Source organism: Humulus lupulus, chromosome 1 (assembly GCF_963169125.1).
Source record: "Humulus lupulus chromosome 1, drHumLupu1.1, whole genome shotgun sequence".
NCBI lineage: Eukaryota > Viridiplantae > Streptophyta > Magnoliopsida > Rosales > Cannabaceae > Humulus > Humulus lupulus.
The window spans coordinates 122,994,299-123,013,902 of record NC_084793.1 but is presented as its reverse complement, the minus strand read 5'-3'; the positions used below and the strand labels follow the sequence as shown (position 1 = coordinate 123,013,902).

Genomic DNA, 19,604 nt, shown 5'->3' with positions numbered 1-19,604 from the left:
TTATAAATCAGTAAACAACTGCTGCCAGTTATCAGGAGCTGCCTGAGGGACCTGGCTCTGGTCATTTTCCTGACCCTGTCTGTCATTCTGGCCCTGATCATCCTGGCCAGCTGATGATTCTATCTGCCTTAGAAGCATATTATCAACTTATACCTTGTTGCAATAATCTATATGGCCAGTTAGGTAGTCATAACTAAACCTTGCTCCAAGACCGTTACTATGAACTTTGAATAGTGCTTAACTCACTAAACGAGTCATTAGATTATAAACGTGCATCTAGGTGTTATTAATAGGCTATGGTGAAAATCTTGATCAAAAGAAATGGATATATTTTATTTAAAACGTTAAACTAAACATGGGCCCATAAAAGTGTTTACAAAGTTATTTACAATCCAAAATGGCCCTTACAGTATAAAAGTTACAACCCACCGACCTAAGTAGCAAAAATAGGGTTAAATCCTAGTTCCCCTGAGAAACACCTTGGCCGTGGTGGTTAAGTAGCTGCATATGTACACATCGCCACCTAAGCTCTCCACTCAAGGCTGGGTGAGCTTTTCTTTCCCTTTACCTGCACCACATAGCACCTCTGAGCCAAGGCTTAGTAAGAAAACTTATTACTGGATGTATACAATATAAATAAATCATTTTGTGGCTTGCAGCCCTAATCAGTTGGTGACTAATGAGTCACTTTATGGATAGATGACTAATGAGTCACTTTATGGATAGATGACTAATGAGTCACACTTTGGATAGGTGACTAATGAGTCACAATTTGGATAGGTGACTAATGAGTCACTCTATGGGGCTTTGCACCCTAAGCCATGTGACGCTTCAGTCACCTTAGCCTTTTGGCCTTGGCTCTAAGTAACTAGCCTTTAGACTAGACAAGCGCTTTAGTTTTCTTCGCCAAGAGGTCAGTTAAGCATTTAATGCTCATGTTGATTAGATCTAATCATTTCGGCTTGCATTAAACACGCTAATACCACTCTTGACTCATAAGCAAATACCATACAACCAGTGCTCAGTACTACTACCAATCTTGACTGATAAGTCACAGCTTCACAACCAGTACTAACACCAATGTTGTTCCTAACTAATAAGTCAGTTCCATTCAAAAGTAAGCAAGTTTTCATGCATTTACAATGCAACCAATATCCATATATATAGAGCACTCAACATGCCTCATTAATAACCATGCATGTCAGATACTTGGTGCGCTTTTCTTACCTCAGGCTCGAGCGTAAAAAAATTTAAGAACAACACTTGAGCGCAATCCTGACCTCAGGTCCTTAGAAGTAACCTAATCATAACCAAATACAATAATCTCATAAGATTCAATCCTTAAAAACATACTCCGGGACCACACCCTTGCTCTCGGGATTTCCAATCTACCCAACGGGGTGGTGGAACCATCCCCTGAGCCCCCAAAGTCCTCCCAAGCCCTAAAAATGGGTCTTTCTGAAATAGGCATAGCACTGGGGCACCCATGGGTAGCGTTGGGGCACTGCCCCAAGTCAGAGAGCACCCATGCTCTCCCCTGCCTAGCACTGGGGCGCTAGTTTGACAGACCAAAATTTTCTGGTTCTTTCCCCTATGTTTTCCCCTGAGTTCAAAACTTCAAAACCAACCTAAAGATCATCCAAACTTATAATTTAACCCCAAAACTTCATCAATACCTCAACCTCATCAAAACCCAAGTTCAAACACAATCAAAACACCATTAAAACTCAAAATCACTACTTGAGTTCTTAAAACTCAAGAACACAATTAAAACCCTGAAACTTAGCATATTAAAGCCTAAACATGTTACCTTAATCATTTGAAATAGACTCCTAGCTTCACCCAATCAAAGTCTTCAACAAATAGAGAGGGGGTATATATCGAGAGAAACAAAAAGAGAATACTCTATTTGTGATGTGTGAGGTATCCTTCTACATCCTACCTTGGCTTAGCATATCTAATGGTAAAAATGACCTAAATGCCCCTAGGCCATAATACTCTCCCAAAACCCTCCAAGGGTAGTTTCGTCATTTACAACTTACCCCGTTAATAATAATTAACGTCTCACAATTCCCTAAATCTCAATATCCTCAAATAATTACCAAATAATTCCCCCCATTACTCGATCCCGATAATGTACTAAATTACCAAATTACCCCTAGGCTCACCTCGAGCCCGGTATTTGACCCCGTTATGACCAAATCACTAACTTGCTTCCTAGGATCGTCTCATGCCGAATATTCCAAATATATCCACATAATAATGTGGTCTCACCCATATATCACATACATGTACATAAATATACAAATACGCCCTCAACAGGCCAAAATTACGAAAATGCCCTTCTAATAAGAAATAAGCCTACATGCATGCAATTATCATCATATAATAATATAACTCACATAATCATGCATATAATCACATAATCGCATATTAAATCATATATGGCCCTCTTAGCCCCTTAATCCAAGCACTAAACCACATTAGGGAATTTGGGACGTTACATGAGATTTGGAGAAACATTACAAAAAGACTATTCAACTATTCTACCAAATAGGTGGAATTGATGATCCAAATCTAAAACAAGCTTTCCTCTCTTCCATACCAGAACCACTAGGAGAATAGACCTTCAGACTTCTCTTAGGAATAAGAAGAACCCTAGCTGATGCTACAATTGGAGGAATCTATCAACTAGTTCTAAAGGAATTCAAAAAGATTTGCTCTCAGCAAAAATTTATCCAAGAATTCATGAAAAAATCCAAGAAGCTCGAAAAGGTTTGAAGCCAAAAGGACCTGCGGATCAAATGTCCATTAGAGTCAGCATGTTCTTGTCTTCCAGAAGAAAAGAAACACAACAAAAGGTGTAAAACCTTTAAATCGTTAAAGGAAAAGGGACACCACTCATTCAAATTCCTGAGGAAGCGCTCTTTCAGGAAGAAGTCCGATAGATGTTTTATCTGTGGAAACAAATGACATTATCCCAAACAATGCCCCAAATGGAATACTATCAAAATAATCTCCCACATTCAACAAACAACTGGCGTATCTCTCGAAGAAAATGACCTAGAATCCATCTTCTCTACTGATGACGAAATGAATCCGCAGTCCCCCTATGCATTCGAACAACTGGAGACTTCAAATGAATTCTACCACATGGCATCTATCAATACAATACAGCCATCTCCATGCAGATCCTCTCTAAAAAATATGCTCGATCAGTCAAAGTAGCAGCCTTCTTTGATATTGGAGCATCATACACCATGATGAACCCTGATGTTGTCCCTCCAGAATATTGGAGAAAACAAAAACAATTCTTCCACGCTGTAAACGGAAGCATTTTCTGTACAGAGCTCATTAGTAAACCAATTAAATTATAGTTCTTCCCGGGATGCTCTATCATTCATAGAGTAATTGGCTCAAAATTACCAGGGAAAGATCTAATTATTAGTTTTGATGTCTACACCAAGAAAAGGGGTTTACGAATCCTTCCTGGTGGCCTTGGCTACAAACAACATTTTTGTCCATGGGAATCCATACCTAACTATTTTCTAATGCCTCCCGATCCATTCTCCAAGGTCAAACAAAAGCTCATAGAAAATTCTTCTGCTACAAGTCATGCCGAGTTCTTCCAAAAATGTGTACGCCCTCTATGGAAAAATCAACAGTTCTTCATTAGTTTACCATTCGAACTCAATGTAGACATTAACCCTACCACGACAAGTCACCCAGGCATGAACCCAGAGCATCAACAAATGTCAACCGAGGAATGCAAAGAACTACAACAACAATAATTGATTAAACCAACCACCTATTCATGGGCATGCCATGCTTTCTACGTCAATAAGAGATCAGAAGAGGCTCAGAGAAAACAAAGACTGGTCATCAATTACAAGCCCTTGACCGAATTTTTGACAGATGAAAAATTCCCCCTACCAAACAAGAATTCCTTGTTTGCAAGCCTGTCAAAGGCTCAAATATTTTCGAAATTCGATCTAAAGACCAGATTTTAGCAATTGGGTATCAAACAAGAAGATAGGCAAGAAATGACCTTCTACATTCCAAATCACTAGTATTAGTGGACTGTCCTTCCTTTTGGTCTCAAAATAGCCCCATCACTGTTCCAAAAGGCTATGACCCGAATCTATGGCCCCGTTCTAGATAAGGTCCTAATCTACATTGATGATATATTGCTCTTCTCACAAACTGAACAAGCCCATCACAATCTACTATACCAGTTCGTCTCTCTCACAGAAACCCATGGGGTCATGTTATCTGAAAAGAAGATGCTCATTGGACAAGCCCAAATTGACTTTCTGGGAATGAAGCTTTTTAAAGGCCAATATGAGGCCCAACCTCACATAGCCCAAGAATTACTAAAGTTTCTCAAAAAGGACTTCACACAAGTCCAAATCCAACAATTCTTAGGAATTGTAAACTATTTACGGGATTTTGTTCCGCGTCTTTTGGAAATGGAAAGACCACTCAGAAACATGCATAAAAAGCAAACTCGACCATTGTCACAAGAGCAAACTGCAACAGTAAAAAAACTAAAGGAGACGATGCAGACACTACCACCTTTGCAGATTCCTTCTAAATGAAAAAGAATCTTCCGGACAGACGCTAGTGCACTACAAGAAAAAATGCTTTTAATAACACCGAAAATGTGTTATCAAAACATACGATAACACTTTCTGATGTGTTAAGACCGACTATGTTATTGTAGGTCAGGGTACTTTACATAACACTTTATCAGTGTTATACAGATTTGTTATTGTACTGTCAACGATAACACAATTTCTGTGTTATTTTAATATATAGATAAGTGTTGAATTATGTTATTTATAGTCGATTATATAACACTTTTTTTGTGTTATACTACACTTTAGCATAACCCTTTTTTTGTGTTATACTACACTTTAGTATAACACTTTTTTTGTGTTATACTACACTTTAGTATAACACATTTTTTGTGTTATACTATACTTTAGTATAACACATTTTTTGTATTATACTAGACATTAATATAACACATTATTTGTGTTATACTACACTTTAGTATAACACGTGTTATATTAGCTTAGAGAAACATAATCTTTTTTTACTTACACAAAACTAGGAAAACAAATATGAAAGTTGAAGCCAAATAAGGTAACATAAATAGATTTTTATTAATTACTCAAAATGTAATTACAATATTTAGTCTACTAGTCCATGCTTAAGAAATCATATTACAACATAATTTATGCCCAATTTAGATTCCTTTATCACTAAATACAAAAAAAGAAATGTACACAAAAATTAGTGAAATACATTCTTCCATTCTAAAGGCCTCAACTACAAATGTTGTCAAGAATTGCTCCAAAGAAATCATCTCAATATACCTGCACATTGTAAAAAAAAGTCCTTTTATTATTAATATGAAGAAACAATTCATACATTTTGTACTAACTTCTATCCCCATTTATTTCTTCTCTAAAGACCTAGCAAGGTTAATTCCTTTCTGTAAAGTTCAATACAAACATAGCATTGATGTGTAAATAGCTTTGGAAAAATTCTCTCTGTGATAGGTAACCAACAGGGCATCAAGTATGGCATCCAAATTAACAAGTAGAATGTGAATATGGCTGTTAGAGGTCCTTTATGAAGCCCATGCTATTCCTATTATTCTCCCAAAGTTTCTCTTTCTTTCTAAGTTCGAAGTGGGAAATGTGTTTAGAGTTAGGTTATGGGAAACAAGACAAACAAAAACTGGGAAAAAAAAACAAAAGTGGAAACGTTATCTTTTTGTATTAATAAACTAAAATCTGTTTCTTGTCAAGAAAGTGAAAAGCACTAGCTTTCCAACTTAGATTTCACGAGAACTTCTAAGATTTCTACTTGCATAAATTTTTAAGTTTTTTAGCATAACTAAATAACCATACACACACCATACCTGAATCATGTACCATACACACCGCCAAGCTTTTCGAGTAAAGACAGGAGCCATAATTTCCACAAACCTGAAACATATTCAGAAGGTACTGTTAAACTTTACACCGTTCAAAATATCTTTCCATAAAATAGAAACATATTCATATGAGAATCACTTCCAGGTGGGCTCTATCTCATGCAAGTGGCTCTTGTGACTCAATTCATAAAAGCTCAAACCATCCAAACACGACTTTAATTCATTTTATAAGTAAAAATCAAATATTGAAAATCAAATGGATTTGTTGCAGAAACATTGGGTAAAGGCCAATTTGATATATTATTATTTAGATAATTACTATGTCTTGTATAAGACAAACTAAAGTATCAAACAAAAACTCTGGAAATTGTCATGTTTTAAGTTCATATATGGGAATATGACATTATAAAAAAGGAAACCTCATCAAAATTCTGCCAGGAAGAGATGCTTTCATAATACTATGTGGTAATTCATTTCAAGAGGGAAACTATAATATTTTATGAACATAAGAAAGGTCCAGCCTAATTCATTGCAAGTATAAAACAATAGCAAACAGGGGATATGATACAGCAAAAAACACAAAATAACAAAGAAACCCAACAATAGCAACAAACAAGATTTCTAATGGAAATTCTCAATCCCCGGTCATTAGAATGCAAGTTGGATTGATGATAAATTTATACATAGCTATTAGATATGAAGAGCATGAAGAAACAAACTATCACCAATATCAATCAAATCAACTATTACTGGTAAAAGATGTTGTGGGTAGTGGGTACTAGTCCAGCAGTCCTTATGGTTTCAAATTTTTTGCAATAAATAAGAAGAAACGTCGCTAAAGCTTTTTATATTCTAAAGAAAGCACAAAAATTACCCTCAAATTTTATTCTAGAGAAACTATATAATGAGAAGTAAAATCACGCAATACAACACTCAAATTTTATTAATCAAAATTATCCATCATAACATAACATATTCACAGCAAAAGAAAGGCCTTGCTTGAAGCACCATAAGGTGGGACCAAGCAAGACACCAAATATCAAAGATGGGTCATGATTTTTCTTCTCAAGAAATGAAAAGTTGCATTTCTACATGCAGCTTTTCTTCCATGGAATTCAAACAAAGAAGTTGGACTAGAAAGTCCCCAAAGTGATTGACCTAACTGAATCTCAAGTCTTCTTCAAGCAGCTGTATGGGAAAACGAGTCTAGCCTACCCTTACCTAGTCTTCCAATAGGAAAAGAAACTCTATACCTAATAAACTTACAATAGAAACTTGAACAAAACTAAAAGAACAGCTCCCAACAACAAAGAAACAGAGCCAAATGACTCTGTTTATTTAGTTAGCAAACTATGGAATTGATTTTTATTTTGTTTTTCTTTCTCATATCAGAAAAATAAAGTTACAATTATGCCTAGCATCTCTGATTTAACAAATAAGTAAAGCAAGAAAGAAGGAAATAAAAAAGAAAAGAATAGCAGAAAAACCACAAGGGTAAAAAAAAAATTGCCCAACATACACCACATCCAACCAATAAGAGAAAAAGATAAATCTAAAACGCAACTATAATAGAGGCTATCTAATTGCCAGAATAAAGAACTATACAAAAGGAGCACCCAGAAGCATAAATAGAAAGTAATTAGACAAAAGGGTTGCAGATGTGGTAACTTCTCTACAAGCTGTTGTACAAATTTATAAAAAGAAAATAATACATGATGTGTAAATGTGACAAAATTACCATATTCATTTCATACACCAAGAAACACTACTTGTGCAAGGAAACCTCTAAGAGCCAGACTAATGACTAATGCTATTCCTAGAACAATAGAAGAAAAGCTTCAGACAAGACATAGTATGGAACTAAAGAAGTTCTACATGTTAGCATTCAGAGTGAAGAAAAGAAAAAATCAAAGAGGGTATGAGTTAAAAGGATTGACTCACTCAAACCATTACTATCAGGAACTTAATAAATGCTTTCTCTTGTCAAACAACAACACGAAGTGAGATGAGATTAAAAAAAAGTTTAATCTATATGCAATGAAAAATAGAAGAATTTCATAGCCATTAGCAAGATACGAGAATCACAAAAGTAGCACTAACAGACCTCAAGCCCTTCATCCTGCTCCCAAGCAATGCCAGGTCCACTATACATATTCTTGATAAGCAAAGTGCAAGATTTATCAGGGTAGAAATGGACTCTACTACAACACTGACCAAACGGACAAGCTCCAGTTTTTAAGTGGAAAGGACAATGAGCTCTATCCTGTCATACATACAAAAAAAATACTTAGAAACCATGTTCCTCTTGATCATACCAGCAAACACAAAATGAGTTGAACACATAGATAAACTCAAAAAATATAATAATAGTCTAAGTAGAATGATTATAATAATTTGATTTCTATAGCAATCCAATAAAGAGAAACAACAAACTAAGTGGTTCATACCAGTAACTGTTGTAGGGCAGTAGGACAATCTGAGAGATATTTCACTGCAAGAGTCAAAAGAACAGGAACTGAATCCTCTCCTAGGATCATGATATCTATAATGTTATCAGCTATTAGATCATCTGTTAATTGACCACTTGTGTCATTTAGAAGAACATCTATTACATCTCTTGGAGCCTCTTTGGTGATCATCCCACTACTACTTTTCCTGGCTTCTAAAATTTTCTCTACTTGCTTCACCATTTTTTTCTTTGCTTGAAAAGAGAAGAGGAAAACTATTTCGTACCAACATAATTAGTAATCATGAAATAAGGCAAGATGTGAGTAGTAATAGATTAATAATAACTAACTTACCTGTAATGATCTGTGAAGCCTAGTTCCAGGAATGTTTTTTGGTAATGACATGAGGCTTGTAATGAATTCTTGAAATTGTTTTCTTAGAGACTCCATTTCCTCACCAGGATCCAAATTAATCAATGCCTTAACTAGTACTTGAAATGCAATCTGAGAGAGAGACCAAAAGGGGGTTTAGTCTTATATGTGTTATTAACTTTTAAAAAGTACCATTAAACATAATAATTGTGAATCTGTTTTGACAGAAAATTATTCAAACAAACTTATTCTGAACCCCATAACAACTGGTTCACCTTTTCTATTTAGCAAATCATTTTCAAACCTAAGTAGAAGCCAGAGATGGGGTATTTCAAAAATTAATAATTATTACTTTCACTGTTTCACAGGCAGATTCTTTATCCCCCCACACAAATAAATATTTATGAATATAAATAAATCACCCCCTAAAAATATCTTAACCACAAAAAAAAGGCCAAAGCTTTAAACTTTAAAGATAGAAGGCATCTTTTGTTTTTTGCAGTGTCTACTTCAAACTCTTCCCAAAAAAACTAAACTCAGATGAACCAAGTAATAGTATTTATTTTTTATTTTTCCTTTCTAAACTTCAAATATTAAAGAATATCCTCACAACTCATTCCCCAAGATCAAGATGTGTGAGAAAGAGAGCTTACATTTTTGGTTTCATCCTGAATGTAGATGGGTCGGTCATGGCTCCAATTTGTCATAGATTCTTGGACATACTTGTACATGTCTCTGGTGATTTGAGCCTTGAGCTGTGGAGATTTAAAGAAGCCACCCACTAGTCCATGGATTCTAATTTGCAAGATTCCATTGATAAGCAAAATAGAAGACTTTCCCATCAACTCAGTTAGAGATTTGGGGTAAGAAGGCACAAAAACCTTTGCATCAAGTACCAACAGAAAGAAGTTGTTAAGAAACCCAATAGCTTTTATAATTTGACCCTGAATAATGAGAGAAAGAAGTTCAAGTTAAACCAAAGAGCTGCAAGTACCAACATAAATTATGAACTAATAGCATCCTGGAAATCATTGAAACATGATGAAGACAACTGAAACAACACAATATAACAAACCTCAACAGCTCTTGCATTCTGAGGTTTATACACAATAAATTGTTGAAATTTGAGATCATTAGCGATATTTTGATGTTCCATAACTTCCCCCCTAAGTATTATTCTGAAACTTGCTGGTAGAAATAGTTAAGAAATGCAAAAAAAGATGAGTGAGAGATAGAGAGAGAGACAAAGAGAGCAGAAATAAAAATGTAGAAAAAAAATACAAACCTGAAAAATGGGACAGATCTTGAGCTGAAATGGTCCTGCTCACAACATTGTAAATATTTTCCTTTATGAGTTATTGAAAAAAAATACCAAACTGAATTGACAATGTTTTGCACCAAGGGTACAATGTAGAAGAAGAATAAAATTTACCAGTCTTAGAATATCTCCATGTTTCTTATCCTCTGCTTCAACAGCTCTGTCTAGAATACCCCCTGATGTGGCACTAAATGTGGAGAAAAAGAAAAATTTACAAAATTAATTAAGTGAAAATCTGTGAAAAGAACAACTGAATTGAAGAAAAGATGAATTTTGCATAGGAGTTTCATTAAATTGCAGAGTGGGAACTCAAAGGGCTGTCCACAAGGAAATAGAACAAATCCATATAAAGTCAGAACAGATCAAACTCATATGACTTTATTTGATTAGTTATTATAATACTTTTATAATAGTCTAAACTTCTATGGTGTATAATTTTGATAAACTTCTTCATCAACAGAAGTTTAATGAAATTATACACCATAGAAGAATTCTACTATCATTACAACTGGTTCCTAAATAATCTGAATTAGAAATTTAGTACTATAGTTCTGAGAGATGGAAATTAAGAGCTAGAGAGACTAAAACCAAAATTCAGGAACAGGTTAAAACTGGGGAATGCAATCTTCAATCTGAGAATCAATCCAATTTAAATTCAGTAGTTATCAAATGTTTTCACTGCCATAATCATAGCTGCCACTAAAGCAGAAGATCATATTGACATAAGTAAGTTCATACAACAGATATTTATGCTAAAAAATCTCCAACTCTCTCCAAGTTCAAGCATTACTTGGACATTGTAATTTTCAGCAGGAAGAATTAAATAAATCTTCTATTAATGGCATGATAAAGTAGCAACTGTGAAGATTGTTTAAAGAGAGTTCAAGAGTTAGTTATGTAAGCTAATTCAGTGAGTGACAAAGAACTAGTGCAATAACAAAGTTTTATCGTGACACACAACTACTTATAACAAGACAGATGATAAGAATATTAGGCCTTCTTTGAGGTTTAATTATTCCATAAAAAATAAAAAGAACTAGTTACTAATTAGGCCTATTATTATTGGCTGAATATATGTCCAATAAGATTATAAGAAATGTACTAGGCATACTAAGTGATTATTATATATATTGCCTAGTGTTCTAAGGGAAGAGATATAAAAAAAAAAAGTTGATTATAAACAAGAGATGCAAGAGAGTAACTTTAATAAAAAGAGAAAATCGTATACAAAATAATAACAGGATATGCAAACTCCAACAAACAATTATAAGAATTCAATATTTAGGTTTTCTCTAAGTGGATCAAAATTGAAAACAGCAGCTAAAAAATTCATCTTTTTTTTTTCCAAATAAATTTCATTAAAGTTACAGTTGAGAACTCTAAGTATTGATTTAATCCTGCATAAGACTCCCCATTTCGTATACAACAGTCAACATGACTAAAGTGTAAATATTTAATCAAATACACTTTGTACTTTTCACACTTGTGTTTATTTAGACATTACACGAACAAAGACAGCGAGAAATTTATAGAACATACCAGTAACATGAAAATAATGGGTTCAGTGAGGTTTTCCTGCTTTTCAAGTTTTTCAAGTTTTGACCCATGGCCTCTCCGTGAGACCGAGCCATCCACTACCCTCTGCAAGCCCGAGCCCTCCATCCCCGTCCATAGCCCTATCCGTGAGCTGCATTTGGAGTCTTGATCAAGGTCCTAAAATATGCAAACATAGAAAAATAGTATATTCATGCACAATTTTTAATAGAAATGAAAGAATATATATTGTACAATTTTCAACAGAAAGGAAGGTCCAGAAATTTTCAATATATATTGTAAAAGCCTTAGATATGCAAGTCATATTTGCTAGTCACCATGAACATCATATGTAGACCACAATTCAACAAAACAGGTAGAAGTAAAGTTTAAAATTATAAAAATCTGACAAAAAACTTACCAAATCTTTTGCATAGACCCCCACAATAGCATATAGTACTCTTGCTGGGTTTAACATAGGGCCCAATATATTAAATACAACTTTTACTTTAAGCTTTTTCCTGACTGAGCGGACAACCTTCATTGCTGGATGATATGTTGGAGGCATCATAAATCCAATCCCTGCTTCTTTCACACAGCTTGAAACTCCCTGTTATCAGGAGATAAATTGACCATATGATAATTAGTTCAGTTACACTCTTACAAGATGAGAAGTTGTTGCTGACAAAGACATTGACAAATTTGAAGTTGGTTTAGCATCTTATTAATCTACCAGCTTATTCATCTAAAACATAAATTTACAGCACCAACCTCAAGTTCCAGGTCGATAACTATCCCCAACTCTTCTAATACATCAACACTTCCACATCGGCCTCTATCTCATCTAGCCTCCTCTTTCATTAGATTTAATTCACAAATCAATCAATACAGAAATAAATCAAAACATATACCCATCATAATCAAATATTGTTCAATATTGTACATTATTAAAAATATATGTCTTAAACACATCATTTATTCCCCTAAAAAGACTATACTTATCTGGATAAAATTATATAAAGCCCAAACAATCTCTTTAAGCTTCACTGGCATAGTTAAAATATTTGAAATATATATGAGATACTCCAATAAATTATTCTATATACTTTCCTTCAAAATGGCTAGGTGCCTCAATTTAACATTAAGGAGCAACAAAATAAAAATTAAGATTCATATCATCTTTAGGAATAAAATGTTTAAAAATATTATCTAAAAAATTCCTCTTCAAAGAATCAACTATTTAGGTCATTCCATAATATATACTTCCAAATTTAAAACTGAAATAATAAAAAAGGCCTAGAGAACAATAAGCAACAACTACATTAGCCTATAGAATAATCATTCACTAAATTTCACAATCTTAGTCCATTGAGGCATTTTCACACACACTTGGTTTGAATCACAAAAAAGGAAAGAAAAATATAAAAATAAACACAAAATCCATAATTCAAAAGGAAAGAAAATACAGTTGGGTGCATGTAATAGATATCTCTTTTGGAACCATGTTTATTTTCTTGCATATAAATATCAGTAGAGTGTGAAAAAGAAAGTGATGGCTTACCATTACATCTAGGCGAACTTGGAGGCTTCTGCTCGTAGGGAAGAACGATGACAAAGGCTAAGAAAATAAACACACCCTGAAATTCATCGAACAAGCATAACCCTGAAAAGTCATTCAAAATACCCGAAGCACATATAAGAACTACAAATCTCACAAAGACCTAAGCTACAGATGATGCAAATGTAGTATATAATCTTTCTCATGTAAGAAAACAAAATACAATATCAGAATCTAAAAATCAAGTTTGGCTGTGGAGATGATGCAAAATATTATTTGCATCATTAAGGGAAATCCAGAAAATAAGCAGCTAACCAAATAAAAATCACAAGTTGGGCAGCTCCATACAAGAATCAACATCATAATCCACAAATAGAGACCCATTCTCTCACTGCAAGTAGAAACCCACAAATAAGCTATTTACCAGTTGAGAGTTGTGACCCCTGAAGCTATACGCAAAGCACTCCAGAAAATGGGGCCTTGAAGCAGGCGAGCGACACTTTTCTTGGCACCAAGCAACGGGGAAAAGGCAAGGTAGAAGGTTGGTGCCAAGCTACAGAGAAATGGGAACGGTGCTTGAACGGCGGCGACAATCGGTGGGTTGGCAGAGAGCAAACGAAAGAGGGAGAGAGAAAGAGATTTGGGGATCGGTTTGGAGAAGAAAGAGATTATATTTTTTTATTTAATTATTTTATAAATAAATTTTGATTATATTGGTACCGTGTGAAATTTGGGGGTGAAATTTTGGGGGGGCGGGGAAAAATAGGCGCCAAAATTAAGGCCCACATACACCTATACACTTATTTATCTACATAACACATTTTTAAAAGTGTTAAATTTTTGTGTTATGGAAATGGGGTTTTGTTGTAGTGGTGATCGATATTGGGGAGTTGTCATACTTGAACAAGACAAGATAAGGAAAAGAAAAATATGTGGATACAAGAGTGGCCACTTCAAAGATTCTCAGCTCCACTATCATTCTACCCTAAAATAATTATTGGCGATAAAGATGGGTATTACAAAATTCGAATTCAATCTCATAGGTCATCATTTCCTGGTAGAAACGTACTTTTCTGCATCAAAAGGAATGATCGGTCTAAAGAAGAGCAGGATGACAAATGTCCAACTTTTGAGATTGGCAGTCTGGTTTGACAACAACTCTTTTGACATTAAACACATCCCAAGGCAAAGACAATACTGTGGCTGATTTCTTATCCATATCACCCCTTGCTATACATCTAGCCTCAGAATACTCGCCAAGAACCATCCCCATCGTCTCCCAAAAATTATCACATACCATCCCATTCATAATCATGATGGCTTCTTCCTCTTCTGTCAAACATAATCAACCTTTTCCCCGAGATGCAAAAAATATCCTTTCGAAGACGTCCCACAAATCAGCCAAAGAAAGAGTAACTCATAGAGCAATCTTTCTTCAGAATTTTATGATTTCCAAACTTGGACCTTCTATAAAAAATGACTTTGGAATCCATCCAAAGTATCCATTTGATCAAATCCTACCTCTTCGAGACGCTATCTTCACACCAAAACTAGTAGCTCGCTTTTTCTTGTATTTGGCCAGTGTTTTTACCATAGCTATCGAGATACAAACTATGGTCTTGCACACATCCATAAAATCATTCTTGGACCAAGAAAGGTTCAAACCGGCTTAACAAGTCAAAATGGACAATTTTTCCTGGTTCGCTCCATTGGAAAATGGAAAAAGGTCATATCGGTTGAATGGAAAAAGGTCCAGAATGATAGGCCAACTTTTATCTACCCACCAGGCCCAAATGTTGCCAGCCTAATGGATTGTTATATTGTTCTCTTTCTTAGTCTTAATGCCAAACTTGATGCAGAACCGAATATAATTATCAAGCCAACATTCGAAGTCTACGGGTCAAAAGAAGAGCCACTATGTGGTCATCAGGGCCAAGAATACATGGACATCCAAAATAGTATGTTTGAGAAAAATCAGACTATACCTCCTGAGTTATGGCCCAAGCCAGAAGAAGATGCTCCTTGGGAATCATTCCCTTCTTAGTATACTTGCAAAATAACGAGGGCCCTTGAAGCCTTCCATATTGCATAAAATGAAACAAATCAGGTTGCCAAACTCGAAGAAACTTTAGAGCAAAAATATCTATCACTATACAAATTGACCGACACTGAAGGGGTAATTTTGCGAAAAAGTAATTACTTTGAAGATTCTCAAGACCCACATGCCGACACTCCAGATATGCAAGATCCTTATCTCTTCCAGTACACAGGAAAAGAATGGGATGTGGCAATGATCAGGATGAAGAAGAACCGACAAGATGGAACCCACTTCACGAGGACCCAACATATGATTCTGACTGCGGGGCTAGCCATGAAACATTTTTTAAATAAACATTATGTCTTTTAGCCTTTTTTTTTGGTCAGGGAATCTTATCCCTTATCTTGTATGCTTTATGCTTTTGCCGTTTAGCCTTTTCCTTTGGACAGAGAATCTTATCCCTTAACTTGTCCACTTTACTTTATGCTTTGGTCAGGGAATCTTATCCCTAATCTTATCCCTTATCCAATCCCAAATAGGGTTGGTTTTGACTAGGATTGATTAAGTCTGTATGCTTGAGTACATGGATATATGAGGCCATCATCTCTCTTTGTGTAAGGCAGAGAATTACGAAGTAATAAAATATCAGAGTGTTTATTATCAAAAAAATTCTTCTAAATCCTTCCTTAAGAGATTTATTGAGTAGAGATAGCATGAATATGGATAATATCTAAAGGCAACTACTGTTATAAGTTATTAAATTAACCTTTGAGTTAATTGATCTAGCAATCTATCCTTTATGATCATAAGTCACATAGTTTGGAGTGTAAGTCGTGCTGATTCATATGAGAGATTGCTGGGTCTATTAATTCGTTAGTTTGTCTAATTAACTTATATCAGGAAGCCATAATGGTATCACTTCTTATTCTATTGGATGAGCCTGATACCATTAAGGCTTCCACTCAGCGTTACGATTCGGATTCGAAGTGTCCAACAAAGAGGCCGAGTGCGAAGCTTTATTGGCTAGGTTGAGGGTGGCCAGGGAGCTAAAGGCCAGGGCCATCCAATGCTATAGCGATTCCCAGCTCGTGGTAAACCAGGTATCAGGGGAATACCAGGTGCGGGGAACCAAGATGGCGGCCTACCTGGCCAAGGTAAAGAGGGAGCTGTCCGAATTTGAGTACATCCTAGTCGAACAGATCCCTCATGAGCAGAACGCCAATGCTGATGCCCTAGCATAGCTGGCCACCTCCAAGGTAGCCGAGACCCTGAGCCTGATACCAGTGGAGTTCTTGGAGAGACCAAGTATGGTAGAGAATACAGGGGAGATCGAGATGATCGATGCTAGGCCAACCAGGATGCACTACAACAATTTTTCTCAAATATTACATTAAAATATTACATAATTTTAGAAGTGCTATTGATATATGTTAATAAAAAAAAAAGACACGGAGGAAAAAAATTTAGGCGGCAAATGAAACACTTTTTGGCGCCTGAAATTGACAAAAGAAAAAAGCAAATGAAAAAAATAACTTATCCCTAATCTCTCTCTCTCGAGAATCCCTAATCTCTACCAGTGCATGCCTCTCTCTCTCTCCTCGTCACATTCTTTCTTTCACTCATTCGCTCTCCCTTGCTCTTTCTCTCATTCGCTCTCTCACATTCTCTCGGTTTTCTAACCCTTGCGTCGTTGAAGCACACCACAACCACACCCCTGCTGAAGCCTCCCTCACGCTGGTACTCATGCAACTGAAGCACACCATGACCACGCCCGTGCTGTAGTCGTTGAGTCTCTCGTCCCTCCCTCTCTGTTTATCTCTCCCGCTGACTTTGAGCAAGAACAGGAGACCTCCGTTTGTCTCTGTGAGGTATAATTTGTTTTTTTTTTTTTTCAAATTTCAACTTAATATCAAAAAAACATTTTGAATATTATCAATATATATATGCTTCTGTTGGAATTATTTCTAAAATCCTGACTTTCATATATATAGGCTCTTTGTCTCTCTCGAGAGCTATGTTTGTGAGAACTAGTTTTGTAACCAAGTAATTTTAGTTGTGTTCTCTTAATTTCTCTGTTATTTTTCATTTCTTCTTTCATGCTACTTCTTTTGTGTTAAATCTAAGTGTTTTAAATCTTGGATTTGGAGTAGTTAATCCTCACAGTGTGCCTTAGAGTTTAGTTGTTTAGGCCTGTGGGAAATTTTTCATGTTCTGTATGTCATTATCTTTTGTTGCATTTTTGGCTTGTTGGTCTTATTTCTTCTATGTCAGACTTTGTATTGTTATGCTTTCTTATTTTGATGAGAATATATATGAAAAATGCCTTGGAATTTTTTCAAGCATATGATTATCTTATTTCTATTTGGTTGGAGGTCTATAAATAAGAGTCACCTTTTCATTTTGTATGTGTTGAGAGAAAGTTTTGAGAGCACAACTGTTGTGAAAATGTTAGTTCTTGTGAGTGTTGAAGAACATGTTTGAAGGGTTCTCTTTCTTATTTCATTTCTGTGCATACTGGCTGTTTGTTTAGTTGCTTTTCCTTAGTTTGAATGCCTCCATGCACGACTAATATGAAGGGTTAAGGTATATACTTATTCAAACTACTGGATAAATTGAGATTCTTGACTCACTTTGGAATTAATTCACCGAATGTAAATGAAACTTTTAGGTAAATGAAGAGTGATTTTAAAATCAATTAATTAATAAATTTATTAACCATATAACTATTGAGCATTCTCTTGTCGGCAACACTTTGGAATTAATTCACCGAATGTAAATGAAACTTTTAGGTAAATGAAGAGTGATTTTAAAATCAATTAATTAATAAATTTATTAACCATATAACTATTGAGCATTCTCTTGTCGGCAACACTTAGTCAATACTTTACTATTTGTATTTGTTAGTGTCTTTAGTTCTGTTAGTATTACTGTTTGGTTTGTTAATATTCACTCTTCCTGTAACTGATTGTAGTTAGTCTCTACCATGGTTAGAATTGCTTGTGTTGGTCTGTTTGTAGTTACCTCTCCTTTAGTCCTTTTTGTTGTATTTTTTCTTTGTATGAAGTTAGGATTGTCTAGATTTGATTTATGCATGTTCTATTATCTGATTTTATTATGCTTTTGTTATAAGTGCGAACTGAAGCTCTACTCTCTTAAAGTTAAACTATGATTATTTGCATATCAATTTTTGCAATTGTATTTCATTTGCATATTTTAGGTTCTTGATCACAGAAGTGAAAAGAAAGGAAATTAGATTTAAATTTTGCATGTTTCGTAAATTTGTTCCTCTATTTTATTACTTATTTTTTTGCCTCAAATACTATGTTTTGCACACTACCTTTATGTCTTTTTTTGTAATGATGAAATAGAGATCATTGCTACTTGTCTAATTGAGGATACAACCAAATTGGATTGTGATAATTTGGCCATTTGATAATTGAAAATTTGCTTCCATATGCAGGCAATTTATAAAATTATTGAAACCTGTCGTTCTCATTTGATAATACCCAAGTGCTTATCTCCAATTACTCAACATGGTATGTACTCAACTAAGTTTTTTTTGAGTTTTTTATTTTGTTTCTTATTAGCCATTGAGTTGATATAATATATGGCTTCATTGTATTCTAGTTTCTTGCTTGACCTTTTATTTTCTTGAGTTCTTTTATTCCTTCTAGCTTTTCCTCTATTCTGAAGTTGTTTTTGAACTAAGAGAGATGAGTAGGTGTTTAGCAACTTTATTTTATAATTTAATTTATATTAATAACAAGGAGGGAAGGAATTGATTGAGCGTTTCTGTGGTTGTCTAGTAATAATTTTACAGAACATGTCTATATCTATATGCATATTTATATTATTTAGGCTTCTTTGTTTGATGCTTTTGATAATTAATATGGTTTTTTAAGAGTTACTATAAGCACTTATCAATGTTTTGGCAAAAGATGAAAGTATCTTTAGAATGGGTCCATTATTAAGAGTTGATCATTTATGCGCTAATTTCATCTAATATAAATATTCAACTAATTGCTTTTTGACACAGTGGTAATATAATATTTTGTATTGATTGCTTCAATGCTTTTAGCCAGGTCTTAATGAGAAATTAAAATGCATGAAGCAACATTCAATGTTGGAAGTTTCTTTGATTAATATTCTGGTTCAAGGTATTTGAGCTTTCTTACATGGGTTTCTTTATTTATGTATATATTAATCAACTAATGCCTTAAGGTCTTTCTAAGCAGTTGGAAAGAGCAACAATAGAAATAGAAAACAAATTCAGAAAACAGAGCATAAAAAACAACCAGATGCACATAAAACAGAAAGGAAAAAATGGCAACAGGTCTTCACACGTGATTAGATTTTATCTAATTTACTTTGGAGTTTTATCTTCATATATA

At 34.7% G+C, this 19,604-nt stretch overlaps 1 long non-coding RNA gene across 1 annotated transcript; it reads right to left on the bottom strand.

The window, feature by feature from the left end:
- Window positions 1-8,841: 8,841 nt before the first annotated feature.
- Window positions 8,842-9,555, bottom strand: LOC133817509 (uncharacterized). Its single transcript, XR_009885575.1, has 2 exons — window positions 9,420-9,555; window positions 8,842-8,898 (listed from the first exon to the last, which is right to left on the bottom strand). It is a non-coding gene; the product is annotated as an uncharacterized LOC133817509 (long non-coding RNA).
- Window positions 9,556-19,604: the final 10,049 nt, after the last annotated feature.